The 20,888-nt window shown below is 34.2% G+C and overlaps 1 non-coding gene across 1 annotated transcript; it reads right to left on the bottom strand.

The window, feature by feature from the left end:
* Nucleotides 1–5,294: 5,294 nt before the first annotated feature.
* LOC122013136 lies at nt 5,295–5,400 on the bottom strand. The gene has a single exon (XR_006120476.1). It is a non-coding gene; the product is annotated as a small nucleolar RNA R71 (small nucleolar RNA).
* Nucleotides 5,401–20,888: the final 15,488 nt, after the last annotated feature.

The following is a 20,888-nucleotide window of genomic DNA, read 5'->3' as shown; positions in this document are numbered from 1 at the left end:
TGGGTTTTGACATTTTCTTGAGAAACTATGGGCAATCTAGGATTAGATTTTAATTTAGCAAGGATTAAAGATACTTAGATAGGTTATCTAGGTATATTTTATTTATGCTAATTTGCCATGATTATTTGTCCATCATATGTCATGACATCATATTTTGTATTCATGTTTATTATGAAAAATAAACAAAGATATCATGTCATGTCATACATACATCATGTAACTATAGTATGTTTTCTTTTAAAAATTATTCCTCTTTGATGTATGCCATAACTCATCATGCATTATTTTAATTTCCTTGTAATTAAGGACAATGCCATTCATTAACAAGTGACATCCTAGGTAGATGTTCATAAATTAAAATGCCTAGATAAATATGCATGAGCCGTAGTTTAGGGTAAAACCAAAATTTACATCTCACAAAGACTATAAGGTGACTTGTGTATATGTTTTAGTATACATTAAATACTAGTGAGATGTTAGGATGATGAACAAGACTCAAGATGTTGATTTAGTGCATCTATTTAAGTTTTGATTTCATCAAAATACATAGTTATGTGTACTCCAATCATTGGGAAAGCTACTGTACAAGTCATGTGCATTAAGTCCAAAGAATATAGTTAGAAATTGATTTTAAAAATCATTTAAAATGTATTTTGGAAAACTTTGGTGAAGAGTATCTTTTGATAGTAATCATAATTGAAAAGTTAAACACAAACTTGGAAGAAACATTGAAGTTTTTTCAATTTTACAAGTTTGTGTCAATTTTTTAAAATAGGAAGTATTTTCTTAGAAAATTATTTTTTCTTGATAGTATATATCATAAATAATGTCTACAAGAAGTTTCATGATTTTTAGAATTTTGTAGAATTTTTAGGATATTTTTGAATTTTGGCTGAAATTCACTTTCAAGAAATCAAACTTTCAATAGATCACCTGATCGATTGGAGTGTCTCAATCGATCAAGCGATCGATTAAGAGGAGTTTCCCATGAGTAGAATCTCACTGAATTGATCAGTCGATCGATTAACTCAAGCCTGGATCAATCAGTGGATCGATTCAAGCACTTTATCTATGAACAGAAGCTCACGTAATCGATCAGATGATCGATTGAAATGGTGCCAATCGATTGAGTCCCAACCCAATCGATTGAAAAGACTGATTTTGGTTGGAAAAGTCTGATTTCAACACTTTAAGCCACTTTTAGTCCCTTTAACCACTCCTAAACCCCTTGGAATATATTTATATACATTTAAGGGTAGTTTACATGATGAAAACAAAGAGAATTGGTCAAGGAACACTAGATAAATCTCAAAACTTCATGTTTTTGAGTTTTCTAAAGGTTTAGGGATTCCAAGTCATTGTTGGTGCAATGACAGAAGTTTGGAGCATGTCTTTAAGGGGAGTTACTTTTTAAGGACATGAAAATTAATTTTTTTTCAAACACCTTGGAAGGTGGTTAACCTTCTTTAGAGTAAATGCTCAAGGTTGAGCATTGAAAAATAATGGAGAGTGGATATCTTCGTTGTTAAGTTGTGAATTCTCAAGGATGAGCATTATGAAGTGGATTAATGCTCAAGCGGTGAGCATTGGCTACAATGAAGGATATGAGACCTTCATTGTTGGAATGATGAATGCTCTAGGATGAGCATTGTGAAGAGGTTTAATGCTCAAGGGTGAGCATTGGATACAATGAAGGATATGAGACCTTCATTGTGGTATTGTGAATAATATGGTAGGTTGTGAACAATGTTGAGTAACTCTTCAGGGGGAGAGTTTTTGATGTGTGCCAATAGGGATAAAATGTAAGGTTTAAGTTAGGCATTCATTACCCCTCTAAGAGATTTTGGGGGAGAATGTAGGGTGTAAATTATGTCTTCATTATCTAAAGGGAGAGTTTACCCTCTAGGAAAGGGAGAGAATGAAGGAAACGCTCAAAAGTTGAGGCTATGGGATTAACCTAACTTAAAGGTATTGTCAAATATCAAAAAAGGGGAGATTGTTAGTGCAATATCCCCTAGTCCAGGTTGATTAGGTTGACTAAGCTTAAGTTGACTCAAGTTTAAGTCTTGATGTTTGGATTTCACAATACGTGGAGATCGTAGATGCAATCATCCGATTAGAGAGTTTGTTGGTGCAATTCCCCTCTAGTCAAGGGATGACTAGTTTGATGTAAAGAACAGTCAAGTAGGTTAAGGTTGACCAGATACTTGACTGGTAAATTCCTAACTAGAGGTTAGGCAAAGGCAAGTCCTGGTGAGTGAAGCCAGACAGTTGGAAATCCTGTTGAGTGAAGCCAGGTGAAAGACCTAGTGAGTGAAACTAGGCAGTTGGGAAATCCTGGTGAGTGAAGCCAGGTGAAAGACCTAGTGAGTGAAGCTAGGTAGGTGAAAGTCCCCGATGAGTGAAGCCAGACAATGAAAAAATCCTAGTGAGTAAATCTAGGTGAAAGTCCTAGTGAGTGAAACTAGGCAGATGAAAAATCCTGGTGAGTGAAGCCAGGTGAATGACCTAGTGAGTGAAGTTAGGCAGGTGAAAGTCCTGGTGAGTGAAGCCAGGCAGATGGAATGTCCTGATGAGTGAAGCCAGGCAGATGGAAAGCCCTAGTGAGTGAAGTGATATGCGTAATCTATGTTTATTGCACACTTTTATGCATGTTTTGACACACATCTACTTATATTTCATTAGCATAATCTATGTTTATTGCACCCTATTTCATGATAATATCATACTTCCATTATATTATGTTCAGAGATCTGCTCTTTGCATACTTTGATTGACAGGACGCATATTGGAGCGAAAATGAAGTAAAAACGCACACGGGAGCAACTCCAAAAGAAATCAAGCTTGGGTCGTGTAGGCCACACGTCCGTGTGGCCAACCTGAAGTGAATCATATCACGACCGTGTGACCCACATGGCCATGCAAATCTCCCCGTGGCCAGGCAGCACACGACCGTGTCAAATGGCACGACCGTGCCAACAATCCAGAGGCAAAGAAGGTCACGACCGTGTGAATCCACACGATCGTGTGACTTTGGTAGAGAAGAAGAAGGCCACGGCTGTGTGAGCCACATGACCGTGTGAGCCTCACGACCGTGTGACTCAACCCGAGAGGAATCCGGATGAGGCCGTGCCACGCTAAAATAGGACTGTGCTGAATTCTGGGCAGATTGCAGACCAATCATAAAATGATTATAACCTTACGCTCGGTTGGAGTTTTGGTATGTTTTTATACTGAAATGTATCTAACTTCAAGATCTACAACTTTGATTCAGATCTAACAGAGAGATAGCATTGTCTACCCATGCTAAATGGCATGGCCGTGCCTCCCAACCGTGTGTTCATCTGGACCATAACTTTCGGATCGGTTAGAGACAAGGCTCATTCTAAATATTAGATTGTAGATAATTTCAATAGCTACAACTTTGGTTCAAGGTGAATCATGAGAAAACCTGGTTTAATCAGTGAAAACCCCAGTTTACTGGACCCCTATAATCCTAGTTTTCCTGGGTAGTTTTGAGGAGGTATAAAAGGGTCAATAACCTCATTCTTTGACTCATCTTTGGTTTGGGACTTCGCCCCTCTCCTTGGGGGAGGGTTCTCCCCTTAGGGAGAAACCCTAGAGCTTCATTCTCCTTCATCCACAATGATCCATCCTCCTCCGGAGCAAGGGAGCGCTTTTAAGGATTCTACATTTCAAAGATAAGCATTCTCTTTTCTCTATCCCCATGTATTGAGTTGTAGATTGCTTTACTTATCATTTTTTGGTTGTAATTCCCTTGTAATGGAGTATATCTCTAGATCTAGGATGTAGGAAGTAGTTGTGATGTATAAACTATGTATTTGGATATTTTCCTATGCTGTGAAGTGTTTATATCATCATCTATGAGTGTTGTGCCTTGTATGTATTTGATGAAATGTATGTGAGGTCAATCCATGTAAATACAGGGTTTAGATCACCAGGTAGAGGAAGAGTCATGGATTATAAGACCATAGGACCTTATGACAGAAGGTATCCCTTACTTTCTATGGCATTTCCTTGAAACAGGGATCAATTCTTGTTAGGAAGATTAAATAGAGTTTAGAGGGTTCTCCCAAATTAATGATTAGGAAGTGATCTGTATAATTTAGGAACATGGACCGTGGGCCCTTGTTTGAGATGGATGTTCCCTATAATTAGACTTCCTAAATTACCTCTTCTACTTAATTGCATTAATCTACCGTTAGGAAGTGATCTGTGTAATTTAGGAACGTGGACCGTGGGCCCTGGTGACAGAAGGATGTTCCTTATAATCGAACTTCCTAAATTACCTCTTCTACTTAATGGCGTTAGAACTTGGGTTAACTCTTCTGTGCGATCTTCACAGGATTGTACCGGACTCTAGTTAGAACTCCTACACGAGTGTAAGCATGGAGTTAGGGAGATGAACAATGCATAGGGGCATTAACTAGCATCACAACGAAACCCAAATCCTAGTATCTATTCCCCCTTCATTCACTTACGCTCTTTACTCTCTCTCCTCTTTTCTCTTTCTCGCTAATGTTTATGAACCATTTTAGATTGTCTAGATAATTCGTTGTGCGAAGTTAACTAGTGCTTAATCAACAGTCCCTATGGGATCGATAATCTTTTGTATTACTGACGACATAACCGTGCACTTGCGATGACGTAACAAGTTTTTGGCACCGTTGCCGGGGACGGTTTTCGATTAATATTAGTTGATTAGCATATGAGTTACTTTAAACATTTTTCTTTCTTCTTTTGTCTTTTCTTTCTTATTTTCATTATGCACTTTCTTTCTTGAAATTTAAATTCTGCATTTTCTTTCTTGTTTTTCATATAACATTTTATTTCTTATCTTTAATTCTTCATTTTTGTGTTCTTTCTCATAATTTTCTTTAGATATCCATGAGCACTACCATGTCAAGCAGGCCTTTGAGAGAATTTTCTGCACCTATTTCCGTAAGAGTTTTATCTCCGATTGTGCAACCTCATATTGAAGCAAAGAGTTCCCAACTAGACCCAGAGTTAATTACCATGATACAAGGTCACAAATTTGGAGGAGAAATATCAGAAAACCCATATTTCCACCTTGAAGAATTCCTGAGGCTTTGTGATATGGTAAACTGTGAGGGTGTCTCAGTGGATGTAGTTCGATTGATGGTATTTTCTTTTAGTATCAAAGATATGGCAAAGACTTGGTTTAATTTTCTCCATCCTCAAAGCATCATAAGTTGGAAACAATTAGAGCAGCAATTTATGAATTATTTTTTTTTCTCTAAGCAGAACAGTGTATATGAGGAATTGCATCACAAATTTTACTCAAGCAGATGGAGAATCACTATTTGAAGCATAAGATAGATTCAAGAGTCTACAAAGACAGTGCCCTCATCATGGTTTGAGAAAATGGCTTACCCTACACATATTCTATAGGGGAATTTCTTTCTTAGATAAGTGTTTGTTGGATTCATCAACTGGAGGTTCTTTTATGAACAAGAGTGTGGACGAAGCATATACATTAATTGATCATGTGACATTATATCTCCAAGAATGGTCAGATAAAAGTTGGATGGAATCTCCCTCAAAAATTCAAGAAGTGCAAGCCATAAATACAAGAGAGTCTATCAGACACAATGTTTTTCAACCATCCAAGTGTTTTGAAAATCTTCAGTCATAGAATGTGAGGTATAAACAGTTGGAGGCAAGGATTGATAGTATAGTTTCAAAATGGTTCAAACATGATCCCCCTCCTACACAGATACGATCTAGTGAAAATGATAATGATATTAAGTTGAGAAGTAGCAAGAATCATGAAGAACTTCTGAAAAAGGACTTGTACATAATTGAGGAGGAGAACAATAGAAGACCTCAAGAACTCAGTTCCATTACTCCAGGAAGTTCCCAAAGGCCACAACTACCTTTCCCTCAACGTTGATCATACCAATACTAGATAAACAAGTTGGACCTCCTCTGCAAGCTCAAAGAGAATATGGGAAAAAGGAAGTTCAATCTTTCCCAAGACCTTCACTACGGGTTCCTTTTCCATAAAGGCTAGTGAGGGTCAACGAAAACAAAGACTTTAAAAAATTCTTTGATTCTAATATGGTTGAGTACAGATTTTGGGATGTATATAAAGATGAAGACTCTTTAGATGAGGATTGTGATGATAATGTAGTAGATAATAAGTTTTCAGATCTACCTTCTGACTTTACAGAGGATTATAGTGAAATTAAATTTTCAAATGATGAATGTAATGAGGTAGATCAACTTAAAAATGCAAATGAAGTCAGTGATCCTCCTGTAGTAGATTCTCCCGCTGAAGATATAGATGTTGGTTTATTTTTTGATGTTTGTGTTGATGATGATGTTATAAAAGGAAGTGTAGGGAGTTGTGTTGTGGAAGCAGCATCTCAAGAATCACCTCCTTTATCCACACAACCATTAGACACTATGAGAATTGCAAGGATTGAACATGTTGTGGATCAATGTGTTGGGACTTATGCAGACTCTCAAGAATCACCAACTTAAGTTGCACTTCCACCTGAGCCAGAGCCAGAACCAGTACTTAATTCTAAAAAAGACACATTAACTTGTATGAAACTTTCAGGTATTTCTCAGCAAAGCAAGGTTAGTATTTCTTGTGATCTTTTGAAAAACATTATTGACTTTGTTGGATGCGATTCAATTTTTATTATTCATTCAGCTTATCTTGATATGGTTATGGTTCTATCTTATCTAACATGCTTATGGGAGATTTGTTTTTCTTTTGGGTGTGCAGGTTTTCATGAGGTCTATAATTGGAAGCTCAATCTGAACTGTCTCCAACCACCAAAAAGGACTCTTAAGGAGACAAAGATGAAGAGAGCGGTGATACACTACATTGTCCTTATAATGACATCTCTCTTCATAATAACATGGGCCATTAGAAGAAAAGTCCGGAAGTTTCTCATTTCAATGAGCCTAATAAGGGGTCGAGCTAATGACCTTAAACAAGCGCTTCTTGGGAAGTAACCCAAGTTTAATCTTGATTTCATTTTAGTTTTAGTTTCTTTCTAGTTTCTTTACTTCGTTCATAATAACTCTAATCCCTCTACTTAATTTTTCTTGTCTATTTATTTTTGTAGAATTCAAAGTTGTGGAGAAATGTGAGCATCAGATAGAGGAGTATCTTTTAGAACATCGATGTCTCAACAACTTGGAGCTCACCACTTGGTAGCTTCTCTAAAATTCATAAATTTCCTCCACATTACATTTCTAGTTTTCATCGGGATGATGAAAAGTTTAAGTCTGGGGGGATGTTTGGGTTTAGTTTAGTTTAGTGTTTGTCATACTTCTTAGTTTTTGTTTATTTCATTTTGCATAATAAAATTTTGTTAGTTGCATCACTCATCACATCATGATTATTTGTTCCTTAATGCAAAATGCTAACACGTTTCATCTAAATATTTATGTTATGTGATTTGGTATGCTAGTATATCTATTGATCTATGTTTTCCTATCCATAGTAGCATGAAGCGAGCATTGTTATTACTAGAAGAATTTGAATGTTGGTATAGTTTTAGGATCTCTTCACATTATGCTTGACTTTGATGGTAGATATTTTTAAAAATAGTCATGATTTATAGAACCGGACTAGTACTCTTGTTTCTATGGTGACCTCTCAACTACATTTTGGTTACTGGATAAACTCAGATCATGTAAACTCATTTGGAAAAATCAATCCCCAAAAAAAATGAAGGTTTGTTCAAGTTTGATACTTTGCAAACATTCAAAGAAAGAAGAAAAAAATAAGGGATAGAAAAATAGTTATCATGAGTAGAAACTAGCAATTCACCCCTTTGAGACCGAGTCAGGTTACTGGAGAAATGAATGCTATGTTTCTCTTGATACTGAGTATTCCTTTGAAACCTTGTGTAGACGATGCATAACATTTTTGTGGCGGATAAACCTTGTGTGTGCCAGGTAAGTGCCTATCGCCGGAAGTATGAGGAACACGGTCAAATGAAAATTTTACTAGCCTTAGAGATTGACACTTGAGTAAGTTAAGCTACTTATTACATTGAGCACGGAGAACTTCTACTTAGGCCACACTCAGATAATTTTTGTATCATGCTCATTAATGAAACTATATGATAGGTTTATATTGATTCATTAGGGATTGTTACATGCCATCTATGCACATAAATCTAGATTGCGGGTTTTGCTTGAGGACAAGCAAAGGTTTAAGTCTGGGGGTGTGATGTGCATATATTATATACACTTTTATGAATGTTTTGACGCACATCTACTTGTATTTCATTAGCATACTCTATGTTTATTGCACCCTATTTTATGATAATGTCATTCTTCCATTATATTATGTTCGGAGATATGCTCTTTGCATATTTTGATTGATAGGACGCATATTAAAGTGAAAATGGAGTAAAAATGTACACGGGAGGAACTCCAGAGGAAATCAACACTACAAAAAATATAGTTTTCTGGACAAATTTTGGGATGAATTTATAAAAAAAAAATTCGTTGTAAAATTTTTTGGGATGAATTCTGGGACAAAAAAAATTTCATTCCAAACTTCTTGTTGCCAACTTTTGGAATGAATATTTTTTTGTTTCAAACATGGCAACAAATTTGGGGACGAAATTTGCGACGAATAATATTTTCATCCCCATATTCGTCGCTAAATTTACAACAAAAACTCTATTCGTCACAATATTGTATAGAATTTTAGAATGAGTATTTGTTTTGTTGCAAACTTAGCAACTGATGTGAGCCCAGAAGAGGCATTGAAGGGAATTGGGGACCCATGACGAGATCCAAGACTAAGAGAATGAAGCAAGCTTTGGAAGGCTTAATAATGGGGCTCAAGGAAAAGGAGGATTAATGCACAATGGAGGCAACAACTAAATGGATCACATTCCTTCAATTTGAAAGTGAAATTGGACCAACATGAGGACCATTTTAGTATGTATTTTTGGGGGGGATTTTTCTAAAGTGACTTTTGATGTCGTTTGTGGGGTTTTAATGCATTTTTGAGAGTTCCTAAACTAGTATAATAAATACCATGCATGCATGGTTCCATTAAGCTAGTATTAGGGATTAGTGGTTGCATTAGTGCATAATAAATACCATACATGTAAGCATGATATTTATTGCATAATTAATGCATAGTGGATCTTAAGGGATGTTAAATAAGAGAACTCTTGTATGGAAAATCAAGTAAGTTTGAATGAAAATTTTAGTTTCTCTTTAGTGAGAGCTTCCATTTAGTTCTTAGGCAAAGAACTAATTCCGATCTTATCAAGGCAACTTGTGGCGATCAAACCCCATGACTTATCACTCACCTTCTCATCTTGCTTGAGTGTGGCGTCAATACCCTTCCCCAAGCTGAATTTCAAGGCGATCCATTTACAAGGTTCCTTATCATTTGGGATGAGATTTGGCTAATTATTTTTGCCAAGTTTGTCCCTAATTTGACGACAAAATTTGGCAATGAATTAGATTTTCGTTGCCAAATTCGTCGATAATTTTCATCAAATCTTTGCAACAGATATTATTCTTGTTGCAAAATTTGTGATGAATTTGGCAACGAAAATACTAATTTAATTTGCAACAAATAAACTTTCATCCCATATTTCGTCCCAGATTCTAGGATGAATCTGTGGATTCGTCCTAGAGTCTGTGACGAAATTTGGAATGAAAATGATTTTGTCGCGAAATTATCGATGTACAATATTTACGATAAAATGGCGATAAATTATTTTTGTTGCCAAATTCATCCCTAATCAAAAACAAAATTCCAGAAACAATTTATTTCTATAATTTAATCAATACATACATATATAACAAATTCAAATAACCCATTATATACATTCAACACATCCTAATTAACATTATCACATCCTAAAGTGAGAATGCATTTTTGAGACTTTTGATGTCCTTTGTGGGTTTTTAATGCATTTTTTAGAGTTCCTAAACTAGTATAATAAATACCATGCATGCACGGTTGCATTAAGCTAGTATTAGGGATTAGTGGTTGCATTAGTGGATAATAAATACCAAGCATGTAAGCATGATATTTATTGCATAATTAGTGCATAGCGGATCCTAAGGGATGTTAAATAGGAGAACTCTTGTATGGGAAATCAAGTAAGTTTGAATGAAAATTTTAGTTTCTCTTTGGTGAGAGCTTCCTTTTAGTTCTTAGGCAAAGAACTAATTCCGATCTTATCAAGGCAACTTGTGGCGATCAAACCCCATGACTTATCACTCACCTTCTCATCTTGCTTGAGTGTGGCGTCAATACCCTTCCCCAAGCTAAATTTCAAGGCGATCCATTTATAAGGTTCCTTATCTGCAACGAATTTGGGGATGAATTCGGTGACGAATTATTTTTTGTTGCCAAGTTTGTCCCTAATTTGACGACAAAATTTGGCAACGAATTAGATTTTCGTTGCCAAATTCGTCGATAATTTTCATCAAACCTTTGCAACAGATATTATTCTTGTTGCAAAATTTGTGATGAATTTGGCAACGAAAATACTAATTTAATTTGCAACAAATAAACTTTCATCCCATATTTCGTCCCAGATTCTGGGATGAATCTATGGATTCGTCCTAGAATCTGTGACGAAATTTGGAATGAAAATGATTTTGTTGCGAAATTATCGATGTACAATATTTACGATAAAATGACGATAAATTATTTTTGTTGCCAAATTCATCCCTAAATCAAAAATAAAATTCCAGAAACAATTTATTTCTACAATTTAATCAATACATACATATACAACAAATTCAAATAACACATTATATACATTCAACACATCCTAATTAACATTATCACATCCTAAAGTGAGAATGCATTTTTGAGACTTTTGATGTCCTTTGTGGGTTTTTAATGTATTTTTTAGAGTTCCTAAACTAGTATAATAAATACCATACATGCATGGTTGCATTAAGCTAGTAATAGAGATTAGTGGTTGCATTAGTGGATAATAAATACCATGCATGTAAGCATGATATTTATTGCATAATTAGTGCATAGTGGATCTTAAGGGATGTTAAATAGGAGAACTCTTGTATGGAAAATCAAGTTTGAATGAAAATTTTAGTTTCTCTTTGGTGAGAGCTTCCTTTTAGTTCTTAGGCAAAGAACTAATTCCGATCTTATCAAGGCAACTTGTGGCGATCAAACCCCATGACTTATCACTCACCTTCTCATCTTGCTTGAGTGTGGCGTCAATACCCTTCCCCAAGCTGAATTTCAAGGCGATCCATTTACAAGGTTCTTTATCTGCAATGAATTTGGGGATGAATTCGGTGACGAATTATTTTTTGTTGCCAAGTTTGTCCCTAATTTGACGACAAAATTTGGCAATGAATTAGATTTTTGTTGCCAAATTCGTCGATCATTTTCATCAAACCTTTGCAACAGATATTATTCTTATTGCCAAATTTGTGATGAATTTGGCAACGAAAATACTAATTTAATTTGCAACAAATAAATTTTCATCCCATATTTCGTCTTAGATTCTGGGATGAATGTGTGGATTCGTCCTAGAATCTGTGACGAAATTTGGAATGAAAATGATTTTGTCACGAAATTATCGATGTACAATATTTACGATAAAATGGAAATAAATTATTTTTGTTGCCAAATTCATCCCTAAATCAAAAACAAAATTTCAGAAACAATTTATTTCTACAATTTAATCAATACATACATATACAACAAATTCAAATAACACATTATATACATTCAACACATCCTAATTAACATGATCACATCCTATTTCACATACATCTATTAATAATTTAAATCAAATCATAATTCAACAAATTCAAAGGTCTCAACAAGTTATACAAGATCTTTCTTCTTCAAGCTACTCCAAAATATTATACAAGTTCCACACTCCAAAAGTTATACAAGTCTAACAATCCAAGAAGTTAAACAAGGATTTAAATTAAAAAAAGAACTAAGATACAACTCATCTTGTCCGCAAAAGCTTTCTTCCCCATCAAATATTCTTTTCCTGCATAAAAATAAACAAATAAACCAGATCATTTGTAACCAAAAAGATAACTACTTAAATTCTAACAATCTCATAATTAGTTTGCTTGCATGGGAGTGTGGCACCACAAACTTGGTTTGAGGCTTGGTGCTTGAGGATGTTGTATAAATTGTATTGTAGGCATAGAAATAGATCCAGCTAGTAGCCTAGTATTTGAAGATGTCAAACACACGTAGAAGATGTAGAGGGTGATAACAGTATTAATGGGAATTATATTGAGTAGTGAAACAAAAGGTAAATAACCGAACTATAGCTTCAATGTACTTAGATTGGTTGCAATAATGTCCCTATTTATGTAGGCCCTATTTATGTAGACAGATTCGTTGCAATAATGGTAAGAACTCACTCTACAGAGTAGTAATTTAAGATGCTAAAGTGACAACCTATGATGATAAATAAACTAAAACCAAGGGAAACAAATAGAATCGAGCAAAAAATGTAGGGGCATAATTTACTTAACATTCATAAGTTTACCAATATCATGTACTCCCTTTTATATTGGAAGAAGAAAGTATGGTAATATTTATAACAACCCATAATTAAACAATAAGATAACTTTGCAATGAGAAAATAAAGATTCCTGTACAATTAATACCAAAATGGCTCATAATTATTTAATCAAAAAAATAATGAGAGTATTAATCAGGATTTTATAGCAACGGTAAATTAAATGATAAGAAGCACCTTAAAACTAGTATGAACCATCCATTTCATAGCAATGGTAAATTAAATTATAAGAAGTACCTTGAAGCTAACTACAAGTATCCTAAATATGATACAACATATTTTACCAAATCAAATTGTTATGATACAACCTATTTCACCATATCAAATAATAGCTATAAATATCCTCTTTCCATCTGACATGGAGAGCATGAGTTGCATTCTTAAAATTCCTATCATATGAAAATGTCTCAAATGAAGAAAACACAAACTAGTCAAGATCAATTAGTTGATACTAGTTTTTTAGTACTCATGGTTACTTGGTTGTTAGGCAAACTCTAATCATAATTCAGAATTTGAACTAATAATGCAGTAGTAGAAAATTTCAACAAATTTATAAAATGAATGATACCCTTATTTAACTTTTCAAATGCAACGATAAAAAAATAAATAAATAAAATTAAAAGTATAACATGCTCAACTAAGGGTGTGTTACTTAATATTTATTTTTTTTCTCCGACATATATTTCGCCTCACCAACCCTTTTAAAAAAAAATTAATAATATTAATTAAAATAAAAATTAGAAAAGTTAGCAAGCCATGGATTAATATTTAAAACACTAATTATGAGACAAATAATCATCATACATAATTAAAATAATGAACAACCATCACCACCATCATTGTTATCATCGCCGCCATCATCATCATCATCATGCAGAGGAATCTGACTTAGAGCGGAGCTCAACTGAAGGTGTCGCATGATAAAATCTTGTTGTCGGTGCAACTCTCTCATATCTTGCTCCATTTGCGCCCTTTCTAGGTCTCTTTGTGCCTTTCTAGGTCTCTTTGCGATAATATTTCCTTTAGATTGATAACCTCTTCAGTCAAGTTATTTTCTTGGGTCGAAAGTGCTGGTGAGGAGGAAGATGTTCCAACTATTCTTTGGGTTCTGCTTAAGGAACACATCCCTAATATCCTTCCCCCTTTTGGTCCTCCACTGGCCTCCAACCATAAACTCAAATTATTGCCAACCGAGTCCTCAAACCCCTGACTATCGACATCACCAGCTTGTGAGCATGTTTGGGCCAGCTCGAGTTCATCATATTTTTTCTATTTTTTAAAACACATAAGATTTTGATTAGATATAATAAAAACACATATAATATTAAGAGAGTGAGGTACTTAACTACTAAAATCTAAATCATATATTAAGATCAAATAAATAATAATTCCAACCTTTATTGCTTTTACTCTCGCCCCACTCCAAGTCTTATCTTTTTTCCTAAAAGTGCGGGTGAAAGTATCAATGAAAGAGGGCACCTTCCCTATATCCTTGGTCTGAAAAAATATGATAACAAATAATGAAATAATTTAATATAGATAAAAAATTATTATAAGAGTTAAAAAATTACCAATCTCCGTCTATGCTCATCTATGTTAATGGAGCCTCCCGCATATATAGTAGATGAGTCACCAGAATTGTGAGATTGATTCATTCGATTCAGGTTACTCCTTTGCTACTCTCCTTTGTGTAAGACCGATAGGTTCGATAGAGGGGGGGGTGAATATCGATTCGAAAATATAGAGTATTAGCGCAGCGGAAAAGTAAAGTAGACACAGTTGTTTTTTACTTCGTTCGGAGCCTGTGACGACTCCTACTCGAAGGCCCGTGGTCCTTGACCACTTTCGTTGGGCAATCACTAGCAATTCGATAATAATTACAAAATGAATACAGGAAATGCTTAATGAAACAAAGTAATACCGACAAGAAAATTAACCAAAAACGAAGAAGCACTTTGTCGGAGCTTTGTTAGCGTCGCAGGAACGTAGAGCAGCGGGACCAGCAGTCGAAAGTTCTCAGTCGATGATTGATTCTGAAGCTTCTGCCTGAGGCTTCTTTTATATGCTGTCCCGGGCGCCTGGATCCCTTCCGGGCGCCTGGAATGTGACGTAGCTGCACAAACCATGATGCTCCACGTGGCGACGACTCGGCTGGATGAAATTTGCCTTCCGGGCGCCCGGATCCCCTCCGGGCGCCCGGACCCCTCTTCTCCGGAAAGTCCTTCTCCTGCAAGAAAAGGTTAGTCCGAGGCAAATGTACCCTGCAGCAAAAGAATGTTAGCACAGTTTTATAGATGAGAAAAAGTATGACTTAGATTCCGTCTTTCCGAGACCGGAATCTAGTCACGATCTCGACTTAGATATCCGAAATGGATCTAAGCCGGATCGACGCCTAATGTCCCCATCCCGGGAACGCGTCCTCACAGTCACTCCCCTCCAGTGACTTACCTCACTTACCTGCCAGACGTCCGGTCAGCCCGTCGACCCGTCTAGACTTCTCGCCAAGCGTCCGGTCAGCCCGTCGACCCGCTTGGACTTCTCGCCAGCTATCCGGTCAGCCCGTCGACCTAGCTGGACTTCTCGCCAGCTATCCGGTCAGCCCGTCGACCTAGCTGGACTTCTCGCCAAGCGTCCGGTCAGCCCGTCGACCCGCTTGGACTTCTCGCCAGCTATCCGGTCAGCCCGTCGACCTAGCTGGACTTTTCCTGCACACTTGATAAAAGTCTCAGACAACACCAAACCTAACTTAACCTGATTTGTCATTCATCAAAACCTGAGTTAGACCGTTAGTGCTAACCGCACCAACAATCTCCCCCTTTTTGATGGAATGACAACCTGGTTAAGTTAGTGAAAAAAATATGCAAGGTTTAAGTTAGTTTTTAAGTGCAAGAATCAAGCATGATTTTTAAGGTTTAAGTTAGTTTTTAAGTTTGCATTAAGTTGCTCTAACTTAACCAACCTAACCCTCCCCCTTTGGCATACATCAAAAACCGAGGGTAAACAAACATAGTGAGAATTACTGAAAACAATAAGACTTTGAAAAATAACTTAGTTTTTAAATCCAAGAAGAGATCAGATTAACTTTGAAATGCTACTTAAACATAAGTTTTCAAAACCGAAATTCCAAAACTAAGTTTGAAAGGTCTATTTTTCAAAACTAATTGAAATTTATTTTTCAACACTAGGTGTTTAAGATTCAATTTTCAAAATCAAGGAAACTAATATTGAGAAAGCTCAATTTATCTTTCAAATTAAGTAAGATTAAGTTTAAATCTTTACTTTTAGTTTTCAAGGGTGTATTAAAATATGTTTTTCAAAATCAAAATTTTCAAAGTTTAAAAAATATTAGATTCAAAATCATGGTTTAAAATACTTGAAAGGTTAAACAAATTTTGTGAGTTTAAAATTTTCACAATTTTAAACAGATTATTAAACTTTGATTTTCAAAATTAAGGTTAAAACTTAATTTGTAAAACTAAATAGTTATATTTCTCCCCCTGAATTTGATACCTATCTTCAACCAGCTGTCTAACCAATTAGGTACTAACTAACTATCAGAAGACAGTAGTTTTCACTAGGTTAGTCAGATTAAGTTAATTGTAATCAGTCAGTGTTTGACTTGACTGATGAACTTTTAATCTGATTAATATTTGATTTGTATTTAACGTCCAGACTTATACTGATGCACTGAAATAAGCATCTTAAGTCCAGACAGATGGCCTATGCATCTCACCCCTTTCTATGTTTGTCAAACACAAGCAAGGTAATCCTAGGGTGTTGGTGAGATGCTCAAGAACTCAACCTATGGGTACATGCTTTCTAAGGATGTAAACCTAGTTTAAGGCCAAAACTATTTTTGAAAGTCTAAAAAATGGAGATTTTGAAAGCACACGAGTTTAGCCTATAAGTTGATAAAATCATTTTTTGAAAGGATTTTTGAAATTTCCTAGTCTATTGAGCACATCCCTAATTGTCGTCGTAAGTTGCTAAATTCACTTTCAGGGAGTGGTTTTGTAAAAATGTCAGCTAAATTTGATTTAGACTCAATGTACTTGAGTTCAATATCACCTTTAGTAACATGATCCCTGATGAAGTGATGCCTAACTTCAATATGTTTGGTTCTTGAATGATGCACAGGATTCTTGGTTAAGTTAATCGAACTTATATTATCAATTAATACTTTTACATTTGTGATATTTAAGTTGAAATCTTTTAGAGTATGCATCATCCATAATATTTGTGCAACACACTCGCCTATAGCTATGTATTCTGACTCAGTTGTAGATAGTGCAACACAGTGTTACTTTCTACTAAACTAGCTGACAAGGGATGGACCAAGTAGTTGGCATCCACCACTTGTGCTTTTGCGGTCTAATTTGCATCCAGCATAATCTGAATCAGAATATCCTATTAATTCAAAGTTGTTGGTCCTAGGATACCAAATACCTACATTTGTGGTTCCCTTTAGGTATCTAAAGATTCTTTTGACTTAAGTCAAATGAGATTCTTTAGCACAGGTTTGGTATCGAGCACACATACTAACCGCAAATAAAATGTCAGGTCTGCTTGCAGTTAAGTAAAGTAGACTACCTATCGCGCTCCGATAATGTTTTAAGTCTACTGATTTTCCATTAGGATCCTCATCTAGGATTGTGTTTACGGCCATAGGTGTTTTTATTTCTTTAGTATTTTCCATTCCAAATTTTCTAAGTAAGTCCTTAGTATATTTTTGTTGATAAATATAATTTCCTTCATTTGTTTGTTTGACTTGTAACCCTAGAAAATAAGTTAATTTTCCTACCAGACTCATTTCGAATTCGTGTTCCATTAGGTTTGTAAATTCGTCTAAAAATTCTGAATTGGTTGAACCAAAGATGATATCATCTACATAAATTTGAGCTATAAAAATATCTTCTTTTATTGATTTCACAAATAGTGTTGGGTCAATTTGACCTTGATTGAACCCTTTAGAAGTTAAGTAAGAGGTTAGTCTTTCATACCATGCCCTAGGTGCCTGTTTAAGTCCGTATAATGCCTTTTTTAATTTGTAGACATAATCAGGGTGTTCTAGGCTTTCATAACCTGGCGGCTGACCTACATATACTTCTTCTTTTATCAATCCATTAAGAAAGGCAGACTTGACATCCATTTGGTATAGTTTGAATCCTTTATTGGTTGCATAGCTTAGTAACATTCTAATGGACTCTAGTCTAGCTACCGGGGCATAAGTTTCATCGTAGTCAAGACCTTCAACTTGACTGAACCCTTTGGCAACTAACCTGGCCTTATTCCTAGTAATTTCTCCAGTTTCACTTAATTTGTTTCGAAATACCCATTTGGTTTCTATTATTTTCTTATCGGTAGGTGGAGGTACTAGGTCCCAAACTTCATTGCGCTCAAATTGAGCTAATTCTTCTTGCATAGCTATGATCCAGTCTGGGTCAAGTAGAGATTCAGCTACAGTTTTGGGTTCAATATTTGAGATTAACGAGATTTGACTTAGGTTTCTGAAAGATGACCTAGTTTGAACCCTCAGGTCTGGGTCACCAATTATTTGATTGGTAGGATGGTTTGGGTTGACTCTTATGGTTCTAGGCGGTTGACTTTCTTGTAGTTGTTCTTCTTCTTCATGAATTTGGGTTTGGTTTGTTCCCTCGGAATTGATATGTTCGTGAACAGAGTCAACTGGTTGTAGTTGGGCTTGTTCTAGGTTTTGATTGGATTCTTTGAATTTTACATTGGTGGTTTCTTCAATTCTTAAAGTGACTTTATTATAAATTCTGTAGCCCCTGCTATTTAGAGAGTAACCTAGAAAAATTCCATTTTCTATTTTGGAAGTGAATTTGCCTAAGTGTTCTCTAGTATTTAGGATGAAGGCTGGGCAACCAAATACCCTAAAGTATTTTATATTAGGTCGCTTGTTGTAAAATATTTCAAAAAATGTTTTATTGTGGTTTTTGTTTAGTGTTATTCGGTTTTGTACATAGCATGCTGTGCTCACAGCTTCTGCCCAAAAATATTTAGGTAAGTTGTATTCATTTAGCATAGTTCTAGATGCTTCAAGTAAGGTTCTATTTTTTCTTTCTACAATTCCATTTTGTTGAGGAGTTTTAGGGCAAGAAAATTCATGATGGTAGCCATTTTCAAGGCAAAATTTATCAAAATTATGATTTTTGAATTCTCCTCCATTATCACTTCTGATTCTTTTAATTTTTATGCCTTTTTCATTTTCAATTTGTTTGCAGAAATTCGTAAAAATTTCAAAGGTTTCATCTTTATGTTTTAAGAATTTGACCCAAGTGAACCTAGAATAGTCGTCTATTATAACTAAACAGTACAGACTTCCATTTATTGATTTGACCCCGTGGGAGTCAAATAAATCTAAGTGTAAAAGCTCTAGGACTGAGTTGGTTTGGGATTCATTAATTGGTTTGTGGGTAGATTTTGTTTGTTTGCCTTGTTGACAAGCATTACATATTGTTGAATCTAAGTTAGGTAATTTCGGTAAGCCTCTAACTAGACCGTTTAATTTACTTATGTTTCTGAAATGGGTGTGTGACATTCTTCTGTGCCATAACCAGGTTTCTTCTTTTTGTGTTAAATAACACTTGACTGAAGAAGTGGTTAAGTTGATGGCATAGATATTGTCTTTCCTAAAGCCTTTTAGGCTTATAGTTGGATTATCTAGATGTTTGATTAAACATTCTGTGGATAGAAATTTTACCTTATACCTAGTGTCACACAATTGACTTATACTCAGAAGATTGTATTTAAAATTTTCAACAAGTAGAACATTTGAAATTATGAAATCTATGTTTAATTCAATATTACCTATACCAATTACCTTGAGTTTACCGTTGTTACCAAAGGCAACTGTTCCTAGGCTTTTGTAGGTTAATTGAGTGAACTTGGTGTGATCTCCAGTCATATGTTTGGAGCAACCACTGTCCAAAATCCACTTAGTTTCCTACAACAAGTAGGATTTATGTTAGTTTATCAAATTTTTTAATCAATCATTACTTAAGTTAAGTTAAAATTTTTGAAAATGATTTTTAAGTTTAAAATTAAAATTAATTTTTGAAATTAAAATTGAGATTTTTGAAATTAAGTTTAAAATTAAAATTTTTGAAATTAAGTTTAAAATTAAAAATTTTGAAATTAATTTTTAAGTTTAAAATTAAAATTTTTGAAATTAAGTTTAAAATTAAAATTTTGCAATTAATTTTTAAGTTTAAGAATTTTGAAAATAATTTTTAAGTTTTAAAATTAAAATTAATTTTTAAGTTTAAGAATTTTGAAAATAATTTTTAAGTTTTAAAATTAAAATTTTTGAAATTAATTTTTAAGTTTAAAAATTTTGAAAATAATTTTTAAGTTTTAAAATTAAAATTTTTGAAATTAATTTTTAAGTTTAAAATTTTGAAAATAATTTTTAAGTTTTAAAGTTAAAATTTTTGAAATTAATTTTTAAGTTTAAAATTTTGAAAATAATTTTTAAGTTTTAAAATTAAAATTTTTGAAATTAATTTTTAAGTTTAAAATTTTGAAAATAATTTTTAAGTTTAAAATTTTGAAAATAATTTTTAAGTTTAAGAATTTTGAAAATAATTTTTAAGTTTAAGAATTTGAAAATAATTTTTAAGTTTTAAAATTAAAATTTTTAAGTTTAAGAATTTTGAAAATAATTTTTAAGTTTTAAAATTAAAATTTTTGAAATTAATTTTTAAGTTTAAGAATTTTGAAAATAATTTTTAAGTTTTAAAATTAAAATTTTTGAAATTAATTTTTAAGTTTAAGAATTTGGAAAATAATTTTTAAGTTTTAAAATTAAAATTTTTGAAATTAATTTTTAAGTTTAAGAACTAAAATAAGCCTAATTCATCTCACCCGATCTATATTATCAATCAGGGAATCTTATGATTTTGTGAGATGAAATTGGTTTGATTACAGACTTTTGGTTTAACTTGTGTTAGATTCAGATTTAGTTTTGGTTTCCACAAATAGGCATTCTTCGGATAAACTTCTAAGCTTGGTGAGTCACAGGGACATCATTAGAAGTAACCAACCTTTCGAAGTTTTCCGAATAGTCCTATCCACAGAACTTAGTACTAAATCTTGGTCTAACTGGTTAGGATTCGTTTAAGGGTAGCTTCGGTCAGTTCCACTTGGCCAAATGTACCAGATCGAAGCCATATCTTTCTAGACATGCGATGCCCAAGCTTCCCTAACGTACTATCATCCAAAAACTTCACCAGTACCATGAGTCAAGTTAACCTCGGTCTCTTTTTAACTAATCCTAATTAGTTTGTT

Source organism: Zingiber officinale, chromosome 8A (genome assembly GCF_018446385.1).
Source record: "Zingiber officinale cultivar Zhangliang chromosome 8A, Zo_v1.1, whole genome shotgun sequence".
NCBI lineage: Eukaryota > Viridiplantae > Streptophyta > Magnoliopsida > Zingiberales > Zingiberaceae > Zingiber > Zingiber officinale.
Note: the sequence above shows the minus strand (reverse complement) of the source record. Positions and strands in the feature narration are given on the sequence as shown.